Here is a 19,892-nt window from a genome sequence, read left to right on the forward strand (position 1 = left end):
TGTGAAATTTATGTGTGCGGGAATGTTTGTAATATTTGCTCCTTTTAATGGCTGCAGGGTTTGTAGTAATATCACCTCTTTCATTTCCAGCACTGGTAATTTGTGTCTTCTCTCTTTTTCCTTTGTCTGTCTTGCTAGAGGTTTATTAATTTTATTGATATTTTCATGGAAACAAGTTTTTATTTTCTTGATTTCCTCTTATTTTTGCTTTCAATTTCATTGATGTCTGCTTTTTAATTTTCGTTTCCTTTTTTTCTTGCTTTGTGTTTATTGTGCCCTTTTTCCTAGTTTATTTGTGTAGGAATTTAGATTATTTTGGCACTTAAATTATTGACTTGGGACTCTTCCTCTTTTCTAATGTAAGCATTTAATACGCACCCCACACATTTTGGTATGTGTGTTTTTATTTCTATTTTGTCTGTATTATTTAATTTTCTTCTAGGATATTTCTTGAACCTATGTATTATTTATACATTTGTTGTGTAATTTTCAAGTGCTTTGAGATGCTCCTGTTATCTTTTTGTTACTGATTTCTTCTTTGGTTTCATTATGGTCAGATTGTGTATTTTGTATGATTTCAGTTACTTTAAATTTGTTTCAGTTATTTTATGAACCAAGATATGGTCTATTTTGGGGAATTTTCCATAGGTATAAAATGTATATTATGCAGTTTGAAGTGCAACCGTCTACAATATTAGATACTTTTGTTTGCTAGTGCTCAGTTTTTATCCATTTTTGCTGATTTTGTGTCTAGCAGTTTTATTAATTGCTGAGAGAAGGGTATTGAAGTCTACGACTTTATTCATGGATCTGACTATTTCTACTTTCAGTTTTTGTGTTATGTATTATGAAGCTGTGTTGTTCAGTGGCTCCGTATTTTGGGCTGCTGTGTCTTCTTGCATACTGACCCTTTCCTCATGATGTGTGTAATGGCCCCTTTTGTCCTCGGTAAGTTTCTTTGCTCTGACAACTACTTTATCTGATAATGTATATAGCTACTCATACTTCTCTTCTTTTAAGCCAACATCTGCCTCCATCCTTTACTTCTAATTTACCAGACTTTGATGTTCTTGAGCCCTGGCAATGCCAGTTGCTCCTTGGTTTGTAGCCTCATGGTAATCATTGTCCTTTCTACTTTGCAAAGATGTGGCATCAGTACCCAACCATCTTACCCATTGGCACACTGCACACCTGTGATGAGACTGGGGATTCTTAGGGTGCTTATGGCTCCAGGATGACACCTGGGGTGGAAGTCCACTTCACTCTCCCTCAGTCTGCCTCATGAATTTTAAACCAGGTGTCCCTGGAATCATAGCTGTCATATCATGTTGGTACAGGCGCTGGGATGAGCCCAAGGACCAAGGCGCTGTGGCATAAGAAAGTCAGCCTCATGGATGACAGTGGTAATGGCAATGCCCAGCCTCTGAGCCTCTGATTTTTCCCTGGTGGCACCGCCTCTATCCCCTGAGAAGTCATCATCCTGTCTAGAGGACCACATGGTCACTCTCCAAGAACGACATCCGTGTGAGGGAGAAAGACCTGTCCCTGTGTACCTGTCATGGAAGGTGGAGGTTGGGCGTGGTCTGGGGGTGCTCCTCTCTGTCCTGGGGTCCCTGATGCCTTGATCTGCAGCTCACTGCCTGCCTTGAGCCCCTCTGAGCCTGGCTGGTGGCATTGAGGGCTCCCAGGCTGTCCAGTCATAGTCAGCAGAAAGACAGATGGTGGGGTTGGCCCGTTGAGGTGCCTAGCTGCCTTTCAGCACAGAATCCAAGTCACCCAAAGATAACCAACCACTCCAGAGCACAAGTGGGTATAAAGACAAAGGAACACCCAGGACACTTAACAGAAAGGTAGGAAAAGCTCATGTAGGGGCAATTGCTTATGATTGAGGGGAAAATGGAAGGAAGGGCAGAAGGAAGGAAGCAAGGAGGAAAGGAAAGAAGGGAGGGAGGGGAGAAGGGAAGGAAGGAAAGAAGGAGGAAAGAAGGGAGGGAGGGGAGGAGAAAGAGAAAGAGGGAAGGAAAGACAGAAAAATGGAGGAAAGGCGAAAAGGAAGGAGAGAGGGAAGGAGGGAGGGGAAGAGGGTGAGGGGGATGGACCTGAGCAAAGAGCCAGCAAAGAGCCCCGTCCCCTCCCTGCCCCAGATCTGGCTGAGCCTGGTTCCGTGAGGTCTCACCCAGAGGGAGCTGGAGCTCCATCCACAGAACCTCACTAATGTCTGACCCGGCCTCATCCCGGGTCTCCTGGGCCTGGCCTTACAAGGGGATTGTAAAATGCACCAATCAGCACTCTGTAGCTAACAAGAGGTTTGTAAAATGCACCAATCAGTGCTCTGTAAAAACACACCAATCAGTGCTTTGTAGCTAGCAAGAGGTTTTTAAAATGCACTCTGCATTCAGCACTCTGTAAAATGGACCAGTCAGCAGGATCCTAAAAGTAACCAATCGCGGGGAGGATTGAAAAAAGGGCACTCTGATAGGACAGAAACAGAACATGGGTGGGGACAAATAAGGGAATAAAAGCTGGCCACCCCAGCCAGCAGGGGCAACCCGCTTGGGTTGCCTTCCATGCTGTGGAAGCGTTGTTCTTTCCTTCTTCACTCTTTGGGTCCGTGCCACCTTTAAGAGCTGTAACACTCACCGTAAAGGTCCGCAGCTTCATTCTTGAAGCCAGTGAGACCATGAACCCACTGGAAGGAACCAGCTCTGGACACAGCAGGGTTGGGCCTGATGAGGTGCAGCTCACTCCCCTGCCTACATGGCTCATGCCCCAGTCCCTGCAGGCTGCAACCTGCCCTGAGGTTTCCTTGGGTTCAAGCCATCATATTGATTTGCCGATAATATTGGTTGATTGACAAATGATCACGCAGTCCTGTGGGACAGTGGCTTGGGGTCTTGGTTGCTCTGTCCACAGAACCCTGTGGCTGTGTGGAAGATGCTGCTTCCTGGACAATCACTCTAGGCATCCAGCCTTCCCCAGGATACCTGAGGAGAGACAGGAGAAACCTGCCCAGCTGGGGAGACTCAGAGGGGTTGCCCAAGGATTAAAGGGGGCAGCCAATGACCAGACACCTCAGACGACCCCAAGCCTCCCCCTTCTAGGAACTGTGTCCATCTGCATCTGCCAGGCTTTCTTTCAATAACAGGTGTGGCTGGGGCTGATTCTGCAAAAAAAAAAAAAAAAAAAAAAAAAAAAAAAAACAAGAAACAAAACCACAGTGCTTCCATTGCCTTCATGCAAAAGGCCTGGGAGCCCTTCCCTTAAAGGCCACGGCCCTTCCTTTAACTTCAGAGTTGCTTCCTTCCAGAAACTGTGTGGAGCAGTTGGATGTTGGACTCTAGGGAAGTTAAGGAGACGGAGACACAACTCCTTTTGGCAAGTGGGGATGCTATTTAAGGACTCCCGTTCTCAATTTTTAGCTTAGGAGAAAACACTTTAAAAATAGTCTGCAGCTCCAGTCCCAAACTGGCTCTGTCTGGCTGCTGAAGCCTTTTGATTTTCTCCCCCTCGGATGCTCCTGTTCCTGGGGCCTCAGCCTCCAGGATCTGCCCCAGGATGGGCCTGAGCCACGGCCGTTCTGGCATCTCAACAAAGGTCGGTCCCATCAATCCATTGTCTGGCTCGTCTCAGAAAATTAACAGCCTCAGTCTTTTAATGGGAACGGTGCCCTCTCCTATGGTCTGTCCACGATGCTCAGAAGGCAAAGTTATGTCTCCCCTCCTCCTGCCATGGGTGAGAGAAGGAGCACCCTGAGGGCTATGAGTGTGGCCAAGCACAGTACCCTGGCGCCGGCCCGAGGGGAGGATGGCAGTCTCTCACAGCCAGGGGCGGGGACACTGAGGCTTGCTGGAATAATTCTGTGGCTACCCAGGGCTGAGCAGGCACCGTGGCCAGTCCCCATGACAAGGGGACCCTATCCACGTGTCAGTCTGGGCCACTGTACAAACTGCTACTGATGGGATATCTCAAGGACATTCCGTTTTCAGCTCTGCAGGATGGCAGTCCCAGGTCAGGGTGCTGGGAGGTTCTGTTCTTGGGGAGGGCCCTCCTGCTGGCCACAGTCCCACATTCCTGCTGAGCCCTCACACAGGGCTGGAGAGAAAGGAAGCAGTGTTCTGCTGTCCCATTCCCATCATGGGGCCCCACTCCGTGACCTCACTGAACCCTGACCACCTCCCAAAGGCCCCACCTCCAAATCCCATTACGCTGATTATGCTGGGACCAGGGCTTCAACATAGGAATGGGGGACAGCACCCTGGGAGCAGGGTGAAGGGGCCCCCAGTCTCACAGGTGCTGGGGCACACACAATACTGCACCTTAATTTTAGACCTCAGACCATGGCCATCCTGATGGGGAAGTACTGGCATAGGCAGGGGCACTGGCCTCCATGCCTCCCGGGCAGAGCTGGGCAGCCCTACACCTCCTTCCCTAGAGGCCCTGTCTCCCCCCACATTCTCTCCAAATGGCAGGAAAACTCAGAGTTCGTGGAAGATGTGTTCAGGGAGGGGTGAAGTATGGAGAGAGGCTGCAGGTGGAGAAGCCCTTTGGAGAACGAGGTATTTTCAGGGATGGTTTTGTTTGGGTGTCAGGTTTCTGAGAATGTGACCCTCTTGGGATGGGGCCTCACAGGTTCCCAGGAATTACTTGGATTACTGTAGGAAGAATGCTAAAGACACCCATAACCCCACAGCCAGCGGCGGACACCGCAGGTATTTCGGTGAATCTGTTTCTGTGTGAGCCTCAAGGCTATGTTTGGTTATTCCTTCGCTCACCCCATACCGCATGCCCACTGCATGCCAGGAATCATCCTGGGAGCTGTAAATGCAGCAGAGAAAGAAGCCTGGAGGACGCCCCTGCCCTCAAGGAGCCAGCATTCTAGAAGGAGACAGAAGTAGGCTAGTTGAGTAATTCAAGGAGCCATGAAGGTCAAGGAGGGGCAGAGAGTGAGGAGGGAGGAGTGATTTTAAGCAGGGGTGGAAGGCCCCACTGCCAAGGGGGCATGAGACAAACCAGGAGAAACAAACCATCAAGAGGGAACAGCCCGAAGAGGGGCAGGGCTGCTGGTGTTGGCGGCTCCAGAGCTGTGTGCCATCTGTGCCACTGAAGGTTCACATGGTGGCCGGAGCAGGGACTGGGGTCCTGGGCTGGCTTTCTCCTCAGCAGTGGGTGTCAGTCTGTCCCACCTCGGCCCCTCTGCTGCCTCCCAAGATGGTGCTCAGACCTGGAGAGAGAAGTGCCACCTCCCATCCCTGCACGTCACAGGATAGAAGTCTGGAGTCTGCCCTTCATGGGATGGAAGCAGCCAGTCGCTGTGTCGGCTGTCGGCCTCCCACCTGCCATGAGTGGGGATGGGCAGATGGACGCTGGACGAGCAGGAGGAGGGTGAGCTCCATCGGGGCAGCTGGACCGAGACCTGGAGGAGACCTTGCCACACAGGCCACCCCTTCCTGAACTGGCTGTGTCCTTGGCCAGCCCTCAGCATGGAGAGCGGGGACACAGGTGTGGGAGCTGACATGGGTAACTGGTCATCACACGTGGTCCCGATGCTGGATTTCTGTTTTTGTTCTGTGAGGGTAATGCACCAATTCCACCCCTACCCACGCCTGGGAATAAAGTGGAGGAGAGAGAACTTGTGAACGGTGGAGAGCTGTTCTCAGGAGCTGGGGGCTTTCTTAGGGTCTGTGGATGAGGCTGCCGCTGCAGGAGCCAGGGACGAAGGTACGAGATCGTGTTCATGGGTGGGAAAATGATTTTGCCAAGTCAGGCTTTCCTTGACCTCTGCATCAGGGTCTGTCCTAGGGAGACAGGATTGGGTTAGCACAGGGGTGGAGGGACCATGAGGAAGTCTCAGCTGGTACTGAGGGCCAGGCCTGGAGTGCGGGGGAGCCTGGAGAGGCCTCGGGTTCAAGGCTTCTGCGGGGGTGGGCTTCCTGAGAGCAAGGATGACGGGTTGTGTGTGTGTCCTGTGTCCAGTCCTCCTTGGCGAGGGCCTCCCTGGCCTGTTGCTGCCCGGGGCTGTGGGACCTCAGTGGAGAATACCCACTGGTGGGTTTTCCTGGCAACATGGCAGGTGCTGGCCATGTGACAGAGCATGCATGGTCCATCTGTGGCACCCTCCTTGATGCAGAGGGTCCCTCAGACCCCTGAGCAGGTCCAAGGAGGGTGGAGACCCCATAATTCAGGCCCCGGCAGCAGAGGCAGAGACCCTTTCCCTGTGGACCAGGAGCAGGCCCAGCTGGAGAGCCCAGGCCTCCTCTCCCCACCTGGAGTCCAGGGCTGCTGGGCTGCTGCCCCACTGTGACTGGCCCTGTGCCTCCCATTCCTGCAGCCCAGGGCTGGGGCTGCTCCTCTGTTGTAACCTCTGTAGGACTCACATCTCACTGGGACCCACCATGGCTGCCCTCTTCCCCAAGGGGCTCTGTTGTGGGAATCAGGAGGATGAGAGAGACCTTGGAGTAAAGCAGGAGGATCTTTATTGAGTGCACTCAGACCCAGCGGACTTAACATCCAGAAAACTGGGCCTAGAACAAAGACAGCATTTGACTTTTATAAACACTTCAAAAAGGGGGTGGGCTAGCTTGAAGCAGGCTTACAGTTACAGTGGTGTTAAAGCAAGGATACAGAGGCAGAACCATTAATCAAACTGTGGCAGGTTCATAACTCAGGATTACACATGACCATTGCTATGCAACCCGGATGTCTGTTATCTAGGTTTTTCTCTCGTGCCTAGCACGGCTTATTCCATGACCTTCACTGTGGTGTCCAGGTGGCTGTATCTCAGGCCTGCGCAGACAGTTTATGATCTTTCCTCCACTGCTTAGATAAAATAGAATGCTTGAAGTTACTAGTTACAGAGAATGGGAATCTATAAACTCACACCATAAGAGACAGGAAAATTTGGTTTTCTTCTCCCTACGTTGAGGGAGTGCTGGGAGAGTCTTCAGAGCACGTTCCTTTTTGTCCTAGCTTCTTCAACAGTGTTTATCAAGACTTTTCCTGGGTTTGGGTCTTGCCTGCTACTGCCTTTGGGATGAGTCAGTCTAATACAGGAAAGCCTATTTCTTTCTCTTTTTAGTTTTATTTCTCTTTATTTCTTTCATTTCCCACCTCAGTCTGGTCACCTGGACCCTTCCCTTCCTCAGTGCTCAGCATCAGCCCCTCCCTGGCCTAACCTGAGACCCTCCTCCCAGGGCAATTTCCTGCCTGGATGTGCTCAGAGCCTTGCTCTGGCCGGGGACTGTGACAGGTGTGTGTGTCTCTCTGGGTGTGAGCACACTGGAGAGAGTGTTATGTCCACAGTGTTTCACGTCTGCCCTGTAACGCCAGAGCCTGGGACGGTGCCAGCACCCCGTGGCTCCTGGTCAGATCTTGGGCATCAAGTCTGAGTCTGACCCCAGGGGTTGAGAACGAATGGCCGAGGGGATGGTGCAAAGAGGTGGGGCCACCAAGAGCTAGTGAGGCCATAAGGACTGCTTCTCCTGAGGGGATCGAGGCCCTCGTGAAGGAGGCTTACACAGCGCCTGTCCCATGCCTGCCCCTAACCTTCCACCCCAGAGGTCGCAGCACCAGGCACCATCCTGGGAGCAGAGAGCGGCCCTCGCAGACACCAAACCTGCTGGCGCCTGGACCCTGGACTTCTCAGCCTCTGGAATGGGGAGGAAATAATTGTTTGCCCTTTGTCACTTGTGCAGCGTTGGTATTTTGTTAGCCGCACATGCAGATGAGGACATGGATCTTGAGATGTCAGGGAACTGAGTTCAGCCTGTGACGGGCATTTGGGCTCCTCCTACAGGTTTCAGTGTGGTGCGTCTCTGTGTCTCTGTGTGTGTCTGGCTGTGTCTGTGTCTGTGTGTGTGTGTGCATCTGTGTGTGTGTATCTGTATCTGTATCTGTGTGTGTGTGTGTGTCTCTGTATGTCTGACTGTGTCTGTGTCTGTGTCTGTGTGTGTATCTGTGTGTGCGTGTCTGTGTGTGGCTGTATCTGTGTGTGCACATCCGTGTGTGTGTCTGTGTGTGTATGTGTGTCAGTGTGTGTGTGTATCTGCATGTCTGTGTATGTCTGTATGTGTGTGTTCTGTGTGTGTGTGTATGTCTGTGTATTTCTGTGTGTGTCTGTATATTTGTGTGTGTGTATATGTGTTCTGTGTATGTGTATGTTTGTGTGTGTATCTTTGTGTCTCTGTGTGTGTCTGTATATTTGTGTGTCTGTATATGTATGTGTGTGTATCTTTGTGTCTCTCTGTGTGTATCTGTATATTTGTGTGTGTCTGAGTATGTGTGTGTGTATGTTTGTGTATCTCTGTGTGTCTCTGTGCATCTGTATATTTGTGTGTGTGTATGTGTGTGTTCTGTGTGTGCGTGTGTATGTAGTTTGTGTGTGTATCTCTGTGTGTCTCTCTGTGTGTGTCTCTATATTTGTGTGTGTTTCTGTGTGTGTTCTGTGTGTGTGTATGTGTGTGTCTCTCTGTGTGTGTCTCTATATTTGTGTGTGTCTGTGTGTGTGTCTGTGTGAGTATCTCTGTGTGTGTCTATATATGTGTGTGTCTGTGTATGTATGTGTGGCCGTCTCTGGGTGCACTGCCACTTTCTCTAAAGCCTGGATTTCTCTGAGATAGGACCCCACCCCTTCTCCTCTTGCCCCCTTTGCCTGGCCTCCTGTAGTTTTGTGTTCCTGGAGTGACCCCATGCACTCAGGACAGCCTGGGCTCCCTGGGATGGGCAGACGCCCCCAAAATCCAGGGTGTCTGGACCCCATGCTGCCCCTCTGTTACCATCGCCTGCCCCTGGTTCTCTGCAGCCCTGAGGCCAGAAGGCCCTGCCCCACCTGATCTCAATGACACAAAGTTCTCCCCTGCATCTAAGAGCTGTGGGATCTTCCCTACCCCACTCTCAGCCCAAAGTGATTCTGTTCCAGCAGGGCCCAGTTAGAAGCCGGCAGCTGCCAACTAAAAAGGACCCATCTGTGAGAAGGGGAGAGACTGGCTTTTAGAATATCTTGACAATGGGGAAGGAAATTGCAGGAAATGGGAAGAAATGGCAGAGCCGGGACACATTTTCCAAACTGCAAAGATTTTCTGAATATACATATAATAGGTATAATTTACATTCTTTTCCTTATAAAATGCTTCCAGATGATCTCTTTTCCCCTTTTCAACAGGGCAGCGTCCAGCCTTATTTATCAGGCATGCTCACGCCTTCTGTCTGGCCTTACAGAAAAACAGACTTTCACCCAGAGCCTCACTCCAGGAGCATCTGGAGCTGCCCTGTCCTGGGACACACAGAGCAGCCCAGGGAGGGAAGGGACTGTGGGATGATTCCGTCCACCGCGACTGCAGGTTGGCTGGGCTGAGGTGGCCAAGGCCCTTCCTGGTCACCTCCAAGTAAAATGCAGAAGCAGCCTCCTCGCCCTGTGCTCAGTGTAACATGCAAGCCCACCATGCTGGCATTCTATGGCCACATTCCTGAAAGGTGATTTAAGGTCCGAAGCCCTCATGAGAAATGGTTTTCTAGAGAAATGTTCCTTAGTGGGGAAGGAGCGTGTGTCTCACCAGCTGCCCTGTGTCGTGTCCAGCTGTGACCCTGGGAAGCCTTAGCGCCTCCGGGTGGCCTGACCAAGCAGAGGTGAGGTGAGCTGGGTCCGACAGGAACGTGCTCTTGATTTCCACCACAGCCACTCACTGGCTACGTGAGCTCTGGGCCTCCGTTTCCAAGTCTGTGAAGCAGCCTCAGGGCTGCAGAGAACCAGGGGCGGGCGATGGTAACAGAAGGGCAGCACGGGGTCCAGACGCCCTGGATGATGGGGGCGTCTGCCCATCCCAGGGAGCCCAGGCTGTCCTGAGCGCATGGGGCCACTCCAGAAACACAAAACGACACGAGGCCAGGCAAAGGGGGGCAAGAGGAGGAGGGTGGGGCCTGACCTGAACAGGTGTTGTATGGATTGAGTGAAATGGCCAACGGCAGCCCAAATATTGGCTGGGCTGGTGACTGGATGATGGGTGGGCCCCCTGGGCTAATGACTGTGGATGGTGGGTGGGTTTCCCAGGCTAGTGCCTGTAGGTGATTCGTGGACTTTTCAGGCTGGTGACTGGATGATGGGTGGGCTTCCCAAGCTACTGACTGTCGAATGGGTGGGCTCCCTGGGCTGGTGACTGTAGATGATGAGTGAGCTCCCTTGGCTAATGACTGTGGATTATGGGTGGGCTTCACAGGTTGTTGACTGTTGATGGTCAGTGGGCTTCCTGTGGAGACTGTAGATGATGGGTGGGCTTCCTGGGCTGGTGATTGTAAATGATGGGTGAGCTTTTTATTCTGGTGACTGTGGATGATGGGTAGGCTTCCTGGTCCATTGACTGTAGATGATGGGTGTGTGTTTTGGGCTGGTTACTGTAGATTGTGGGTGGGATTTCTGAGCTGGTGACATCAATGATGGGTGGGCTTTTTGGGCTAGTTACTGAAGATGTTGGGTGGGTTTCCCGAGCCGATGACTGTAGATGATGGTTGAGCTTCCCAAGCTAGTGACTGTAGATGATGGGTGGGCTTTTAGGACTGTTGGATCTAGATGATGAGTGGGCTACCCGGGCTGATGACTGTAGATATGGGTGGCTTCCCCTGCTGGTGACCATGGACTGTGAATTATTGGTAGGCTTCCCTGGCTGGTGATTGTAGATGCTGGTTGAGCTTTTCAAGCTAGTGATTGTGGATGACGGGTGGGATTCCTGGGCTGGCAACTGTGGAGGATGTGTGGGCTTCTGGAGCTACTAACTTTCAATGATGAGTGGGCTTCTGAGGCTGGTTAATGTAGGTGATCGGTGGGATTTCCAAACTCTTTACTATACATGATGAGTGGGCTTCCTGGGCTTTTTACTGTAGAGAAGGGGTTGGCCTCTTGGGCTGGTGACTGTGGATGATGGTTGAGTTTTCTGCATTGGTGACTGTGGAAGATAGGTGAGCTTTTTGGGCTGGCAACTATGGATGATAGGTAGGCTTACCGGCCTAGTGACTGGATGATGATGAGCTTTCTCAGCTAATGATTTTAGATGATGGCTTCCTGAGATAGTGACTAGAAAATTGTTGGGCTTCCTGAGTTGGTGACTGTAGATGATGAATGGGTTTCATAGGCTGGTGACTGTGGATGATGGGTGGGCATCCTGGGCTGGAGACTGTAGATAATGGGTGGGCTTTTAGAGCTGGTGACTCGATGATGGGTAGGTTTTCTGGGCTGGTTACTGTAGATGATTGGTGGGCTTTCCGGGCAGGTGACTGTAGATGATGGGAAGACTTTCCAGGCTGGAGACTGGATGATGGGTGGGCATCTTGGGCTGGTAACTGTGAATGATCGGCGGGCTTCACAGGCTGGTGACTGTGGATGATATGTGGGCCTCCTGGGCTGGTGACTGGATTATTGGTGGGCTTCCCAGGCTGGTGAATGTAGTTGATGGGTGGGCTTCCTGGGCTGATAACTATGGATGCTGGTTGTGCTTCAGGTGCTGGTCACTGTAGACAATGGTTGGGACTCCTGGGCTGGAGACGTTAGATCATGGGTGGTCTTCCTTGACTGGTGCATGTGAATGATTGGTGGGCTTCATGGACTGTCGACTGTAGATGACGGGTGGGCTTCCCAGGTTGGTGACTGCAGATAATAGGTGGGCTTCATAGTCAGGTGACTGTGGATGATGGGTGGGTTCCTTAGCTGGAGATTGTAGATGATGGGGGTGCTTCATAGGCTGGTGACTGTAGATATTGGGTGGGCTTACTGGGCTGGTGACTGTGAGTGATGGGTGGATTTCCTTGGCTGGTGACTGTAGATAATCTGTGGGCTTCCCAGGCTGGTAAATGTGAGTGATCGGTGGGCTTCCTAAGCTGGTGACTGAAGATGATGGGTGGGCTTCCTGAGCTGTTGACTGTAGATGATGAATGGGCTTTTTGGGCTGGTGATTGTGTATGATGGATGGGCTTTCTAGGTTGGAGACTGTAGGTGACGGGTGCACTTCATAGGCTGGTTATTGTAGATGATGGATGGGCTCCTTGGGCTGGTGACTGTGGATGATAGGTGGGCTTTTTGGCCTGGCAACTGTGGATTATGGTTGAGTTTCTTGAGTTAGTGACTGTGGATGATGGGTGTGCTTCCTAGTCTGGCGACCATAGATGATGGGTGTACTTCCCAGGCTGGTGACTGTAGATGATGGGTGAACTTCTTAGGCCGGTGACTGTGGATAATGTGTGGACTTCCCGGGCTGGTGACTGCAGAAGATGGGTTGGCTTTCCGGGTTGGCACCTGTGGATGATGGATGGGCTTTCTGGGCTGGTGCCTGTGGATTATTGGTGGGCTTTTCAGGCTGGTAACTGTAGATAATGGGTGGTCTTCCCAGGTTAGTGACTTTGTATGATGGGCGGGCTTCCTGGCCTACTGACTGTGGATGATTGGTGGGCTTCCCAGCTGGTGACTGTGGATGATGTGTGGGCTTTCTGGGCTGGTGACTGTGGATGATAATGGGTTTTGTGTGGTGGTTGCTGCAGGTCATGGAATTCTGCTTTTACATCTGGGCTGGACATTGTCCATTCAGCTTCTCACTCCCTTAAGTGTTGCATTGAGGCCTGGGAGCTTCTCTACCCTCAGGGATGTGCAGGGTGACCCAGTGTCTCATTGCTTTGGCTCTGATGTCCACCTGCCTTACTTACTAACTGACTTTGTTGAGTTGGAAACTTGTTTTGCCTAGAGTAAAAATAACTATCAGCCATTTTCCAGGTACCTCGCCTGGAAGCTCTAGTGTGCAGTTTTCTGTTTCATCCTGGCAATTGTGGAAGGGACCATCATACCCCTCCATCATACCCCTCGATCACACCCCTCCGTCACACTCCTCCATCACACTCCTCCATCACACCCCTCTATGACTCCATCACACCCCTCCATCACACCCCTCCATCATACCCTTCCATCACACCCCTCCATGACTCCATCACACCCCTCTATGACTCCATCACACCCCTCCATCACACCCCTCCATGACTCCCCTCCATCACAACCCTCCACATTCCTCCATCACACCCCTCCATCATACCTCTCCATCATACCTCTCCATCACATCCTGCCACACCCCTCCATACCCCTCCATCACACTCCTCCATCAAACCCCTCCATCACACCTCTCCACACCCCTCCATCACACTCCTCCATCACACTCCTTATCACACCCCTCCATCGCACCCCTAGATCACACCCCTCCATCACACCCCTCGATCACACTTCTCCATCACACCTCTCCATCACACTCCTCCATCACACCCCTCCATCACATCTCTCTATCACACCCCTCCATGACTCCATCACACCCCTCCATCACACCCCTCCATCACACCCCTCCATCACACCTCTCCATCACACCTCTCCATCATACCTCTCCATCACACCCTGCCACACCCCTCCACACCCCTCCATCACAATCCTCCATCAGCCCCCTCCATCACACCCCTCCTTTACACCCCTCCATGACTCCCCTCCATTACACCTCTCAATCACAATCCTCCACCTTCCTCCATCACACCCCTCCCTCACACCCTGCCACACCCCTCCATCACACCCCTCCACACCCCTCCATTCACAACCCTCCACACCCCTCCATCACACCCCTCCACACCCCTCCATCACACCCCTCCACATTCCTCTATCACACCCCTTCACACCCCTCCATCACACCCCTCCACACCCCTCCACACCCCTCCATCACACCCCTCCATCACATCCCTCCACACCCCTCCATCATACCCCTCCACACCCCTCCATCACACCCCTTCACACCCCTCTATCACACCCCTCCATCACACCTACATCCCACCCCTCCACACCCTCCATCACATCCTTCCGTGACACCCCTCCTTCATACCCCTTGACATGTGGAGAGAAGGAGACAGGCCTGGCGCGCTATAAACTCAGAAACATATTTGCTGTGCTTTCATAGGATGACTATTGTTCTTCTGTGGTCCTTGCCCCATCTGTGTAGGACTTTGTTGTGCACTCATGAACGTGGTTTCCAAGATGATGCAGACTTGACACCTGCATCCTGCTCTTCTCACCTCACCTGTGAGGAAGTGGCACTAACTAGCAGGAACCTGCAATCACAGGACATACCCACATGCTCACCAGTGCAAGAGAAGGAAGGAGAGGTGTTCCTTGCCTGCCCCTGCTGGTGCCCTCTAGGGTCTGAGCTCTTTTGGGGTTGGAAGCCCCAGGGTTCAACCTCACCAGGAGCAAAGCTCATAAATACAGCATCAGCTCCCAGTCCTGGAAATTCAGTTGTGGGCCGGGGGCTGGCAAAAAGAGCAGAGTGTATATAGGCAGCTCCCTCAGGGCCACCCTTCCTGACTCTGGAGGCTGGCAGGCAGGGGCAGTGCCTCCTCCAAACAGCCCCAGGTGCAGTCTGAGCACCTCCTGAGCACTGTAAGAGACTCGGCTTTCTAGGTGCTATAGGAAATGTCACTGTAGACTTCAGAGTAACACTTTCTTTCATTTTATAACTTCCTTGGTATGAACATCGTGATTTTATTGCAGAGTATTTGGAAGTGGAGGAGAAATGCCCATGACTGCATAACCCTGAACAGTCCTTATTCCATTTGTGAGCTGGGCCCTGGGTGGTTCGGAATAGTCCTTGCTTCGTCTGTGAGCTGTGGCCCAGCTGGTTCCTGCATTTCCGTTTTCTCACAGAGCAGGCAGCCCGGCTCTGTATTCCAGCTTAGCCAGATACTGAAGCCATTCCAGTTTTCTTGGTAGGGATGGTTCCTTCTCCCACGGTCCTGCTGATGAAAGGAAGAGGAATCCCAGGAGGGAACTGAAGGGATGCAGGAAGGGTCTGTGTGCCACAGGGGATGTGCGTGCTTGTGGAGCTGAGGCTGGGGTGGCAGAGGGAGGGGTGAACCTGTCTCACTTCCACTACCGGCCTGGGTGCTGCAGTCTCTGGGGGCTGAGTGACCTCCAGGGTGGCCATCATCTTCTGGGCCTCCCAACAGCAGGGTGTGGTGGCTTTAGGCCTGAGGACAGGCAGTTAGGTAAGAAGAGGAGGAAGAGGAGGAGTAGGGCCCAGGAGAGGAATTGAATCTAGAGGGAAGCTGCTAGCCTGGAATCCGGAAGCCTGGGTCGCTCTCCGGCTCTCCAGCACTTCATCAGGTATGGATGCTTTTCAAAATATAACGGATACTTGTCAATAACAACAAAAATAGTCAACTTTTCCCCCTTTGGTTTTATTAATCTGAGGCCATATTTAGGCAAATCCAATCTACTCCTGTGTCTAAACTTGTCTCTAATTTACATGTGTGTTGTACGTGCATGTTAATTTTTTCTTTCACTTTAATAAAAAGTATGATCTAAAAATGTATTTTTCCCTAAAGAGTCATGAGAAGAATCAATTTATCACATACAATTTTAGTGATAGAATTTCTAATAAAATAGAATTTTTCTTGAATTTTTATTAAGTAAAAACTTGAATAATTAGCTACTGAAACATATAGAGTTACATCTTCAAGAAAGAACATTATAGCATGTCTTATGTGCTGGGAAATTTTCCATATTGCTTGAAGAAGTGAAAAGAAGGGATACGAAGTTGAGATAAAAAGTGATTTCCATGCCAAAGTTCCATGCCAAACTGGATCACAGTTCAGTCTTCATTAACTGCTTACTAATTTATTGCAAAATAAGATAATTAATTCAGTGTTGAAAATATAATTCCTTATAAACGAAAAGAAAATATTTGTTTAAGGAATACATAATAAGTACACACACACACCTACACACACATACATAATTTTCCTTCTTTCTGTTATAGAACATTTAAAAAACTGTTTAAAAAGTAGAATAAAATGATGAACCTCTCGGATTCAAGCATTTTCAATATTTTGCCAATCTTGTGCCAACTATTCGCCTGCTGTTTTTTTCTAAAATACATCAAATCCCAAACATTTTGTTGTTTGACTTACAGATGACTTCGTCTGCATCTTTCGCGGATCGGGCCTTTTCCCCACGTAACCACGACACATACGACTGCCCTTCACTCCTAACTAAACTAAGAAGACTTCCTTTACCTCTATAGCATCAAATATAAGTTCATATCCAAGTTCCCCTAATTATCCAGAGATGTGTTTTTACAGTTGGTTTGTTTGAATTAAGAGCCAAACAAATTCTCATTTCCTTCAATGGAGCCTGTTTCAGCCTCTTTCCTCCCTTCTGTGCCCCCACTGGCTGGTTGCAGTGTCTGGGTCATTGGCTGCCGTGCCCCCACCGTGGATTTGCTGTGTCCTTGTGGTGGTGTTTAACATGCTTCTCTAACCTTGAATTTCCTGTCAATTGCAGTTGAGGCGAGGGGACTGCAAGCTTCACAGGTGTGCGATCTCATGGGGCCCTGCATTTAGAAGGGCTCTGTGCTGGGCTTAATGCTCGGTCAGGTCTGCCCTGTATCTTGATAACTTTACCTTTGAACTTGTGTTTTGGAAGGACTGCACAGCAGGGGCAGGAGCACAGGAGATTTGCACGATGTGCACGTCTGCCATTCCTTGCCTGTCCATTCACACGTAGCATTGGTGACACCGTGAGTGCAGAATTCCAGTGACCCTAGGATGCACGGGAGACCAGCAAGACTCGAGGCCAGGAACAGGTCATTGTGTGTGTCTGCCACTGACTCTGTGGGAAAGCCACACTTTCCACGTGAGGTCCACTTCAAACACAGAAAGAAGGCAGCGGCCTTGTGGATAACACCAACAACCAAGGACCGCACTGCACCTTTTCTTACTCATTCTACTTTCCTGTATTAGCCAAGCACTTACAGTGAAAACAATGCATGGACGGAAAGGGGGAAGACAGGAAAAGCCACAGTTACTTCTTTCAGTTCTTCCATATTCACCAGTAAGCTGAAGGCAGTGTGAAGAAGGCAGTAGCACGGCCAGTATCAAGAAGTGAAATCAAAATCGTTGATTTAGTTTTGCACAGCATTTCCACTGTTCGGGTAAAAATTAAATATACATACATGTTTGAGCTACAAAATAGGAATCGTGTAATCTCTGTGTTTCTGCGTGGGGATCTAATGCTCTTATATTTGTATTTAAAACTGACATTGCACAATATAAAATGAACAGTAAAATTCAGCTGAAAAATGAAAATTGAAATTTTCTTTACTTAGGATGACCTTAAGTAGCAAATAATCATGGTAAATTATTAGAGGGAACAGAGGAAAATGAAAAATTTTTTTAACACCGTTAAGAGCAGTTTTCCCTGTTTGTGAACAAGGGACTGTGTGTTTTCATTCTGCAATTTCTGCCCCCACCTATCACAAATGAAGTTGCTGGCCTGGCTCCAGAACCTATGAGTGTGGAGTAAAGCCCCGCCTGCACCTGCACCTGCAGGGCTCAGGTTCCCCTCCTCACTCATGTGCTCTGTGGTCACTGTCCTCTTGGTCTCTAGGCCCGTCCCAGCAGACCAGGAGCACAGATGGGTCAGCCTACTCAGTTCTCCACTGGGCTCCCTGTTCTCAGTATGGTCTGTGCATGGAGAAGACTCCTAAGTGCCTTGGAATAGGTGAGTGAATTGGGGCAGTGGCCTGGCAGGCATCTTGGAGAGGGAGGATGTGATGTGCACTGGGTCAGTGATGGATGGTGCGGATAAGGGAGAGAGGGTGAAGGCAAGATTCTTCTCTACAGGGCACTGAAAGCCAGTGTCCAGTGTTGGGCTAAGATGGATGTAGGTGTGAAGGAGAGGCAGAGAAACTGGGTTCTGGGTTTATGGTTTGGGCGACTGGGTGAATGGGGTGTCTTTACCCGAGCTGCTTCCTGGAGAAGGGGTCAGGGCTGTGGGAGGAGACTTCGTGTTCCACTTGGGACCGGCTAGATTTGAGGTGCTTCAGGAAGGTGCCTGTAGCTCTAGTCATCACGGAAGAGGGCTCCTGATTCGGGAGTTGGTGGCTCATATATTTCAGCCACAAAAAAAGATGTGACATTATCAAAAGAGAGCTATGGTGGGAGAAGAGGCGAGGGTCAAGGAGAGAATGTTGGTGAGGGAGAAAAGGGGACTCCATAGAGAAGGTGAGAAGGGACAGCCACAGAGACCAAGGAATGCAGGAGGGGGTATGGCAGTAGAAGCTGGTGTGGGGAATGTTGACAGAGCAAGAAGGCAGAGAACAAGAGGGCCAAGTCCTGAAATGGCCCACTGGGACAAGGAAGAGGACCCAGGCAGGAGAGCTGTGGAGGAGGCAGAGGAAACAGATCTTACTGACAGATCTGGTGTTGGGACTGATGAGAGGGAGATCCAGAGGAGGTGGCAGGAAACTTGCAAGGCTCTCATCTTGGGGAAGAGGTGGAAGCAGAGGACGGGAGGCAGGGAGAAGAAGTGAGGCTGGGATGATGGAGCTGAGGAAGGGAGGCAGGGAGAAGGAGTGAGGCTGGGATGATGGAGCTGAGGACGGGAGGCAAGGAGAAGGAATGAGGCTTGGATGGAGCTGAGGAAGGGAGGCAGGGAGAAGGAATGAGGCTGGGATGATGGAGCTTAGGATGGGAGGCAGGGAGAAGGAATGAGCCTGGGATGATGGAGCTGAGGATGGGAGGCAGGGAGAAGGAGCGAGGCTGGGATGGAGCTGAGGACGAGAGGCAGGGAGAAGGAATGAGCCTGGGATGATGGAGCTGAGGATGGGAGGCAGGGAGAAGGAGCGAGGCTGGGATGGAGCTGAGGACGAGAGGCAGGGAGAAGGAATGAGGCCGGGTTAGAGCTGAGGATGGGAGGCAGGGAGTTGGAGTGAAGCTGGGATGGTGGAGCTGAGGACCACCTGACTTTAGGCACCTTTCCTGCAGTGCTCCCTACCCTCACTGCTGTGGTTTGAACGATGTGTGTCCCCTCAAAATTCGTGTTGAAACTTAACCCCCAATGCAGCAGTGTTAAGAAGTGGGACCTTTAGGAGGTGATCAGGTCCTCATGAATGGATTAGTGCCTTACGGAAGGGCTTGAGCGGGGCGCTTCCACCCCTTCCATCTCTTCTGCCACGTGGAGACACAGCAGTTCTCCCCTCTGGAGGACGCAGCAATAAGGCTGCAGAGAGCAGCCCTCACCAGACACCAGACCTGCCCTGATCTTGGACTTCCTACCTCCAGAACTGTGAAAAATAAAGTTCTATTTTTTTATAGTCTATCTAGTCTGTAGTATTTTGTTACAGCAACACAGATGGACTAGGACACATCCCAACAGCCACTTTCATGGCTCGGCTGCCATATTGGCACAGACTCCTCCCCCCGTCTCTCTGATTGGCTCAGAGGTGGGCACATGGTCCATGCTGGGCCCTTCAGAGCCCTTCTGTGCACATACTTTCGGTCCTCCCTGCAGGTCATGATCCAGTTCTCTACTGAGCTCTGTGCTCTGTGCTCTGCGCCCTGCACCGCGCTGGCCTGATTGAGCCGCATCAGCCCACCCCCTGCCCTGGCTTCCTTTTGGGTTTGCCTGGTGGGGATCTCAGCAGGTGATCAGAGGGGCAGAGAGTACTGCCAGGGCAGGGTACTCACTCCTGGCTTCATCCCAGCTAGTTTCCTTTTGCTGGCTACAACCCCCGGTGAGGGTCCTGGCTCCCCAAGGCAGCCTCTCCATGTAGGCGTTCAGGGCCAGGCTCTCTGCTCTCCCTCCTCCAGGTGAGGGGGCTAACAGCCTCACCGTTGCTGGCCTCAAGAAATGATGCTGTTCCCTGTGGTTTCCTTGCCCCCTGCCCACACTTTTGTAGATAGTCTCTTTACCATTTCCTCCTGGGATAAACCTGACTCAACTGTGCCAATTGGTTTCTGCCAGAACCATGGTCTCCCCCTTGGAATTGGAAACAAAGCTGAGAAAGAGATGTCATGTTTTGCATGGGTGGTGGAACTAAAGACATGTCCACTGTGTG

The sequence above is a fragment of the Rhinopithecus roxellana genome, chromosome 14 (assembly GCF_007565055.1).
Source record: "Rhinopithecus roxellana isolate Shanxi Qingling chromosome 14, ASM756505v1, whole genome shotgun sequence".
NCBI classification, from domain to species: domain Eukaryota; kingdom Metazoa; phylum Chordata; class Mammalia; order Primates; family Cercopithecidae; genus Rhinopithecus; species Rhinopithecus roxellana.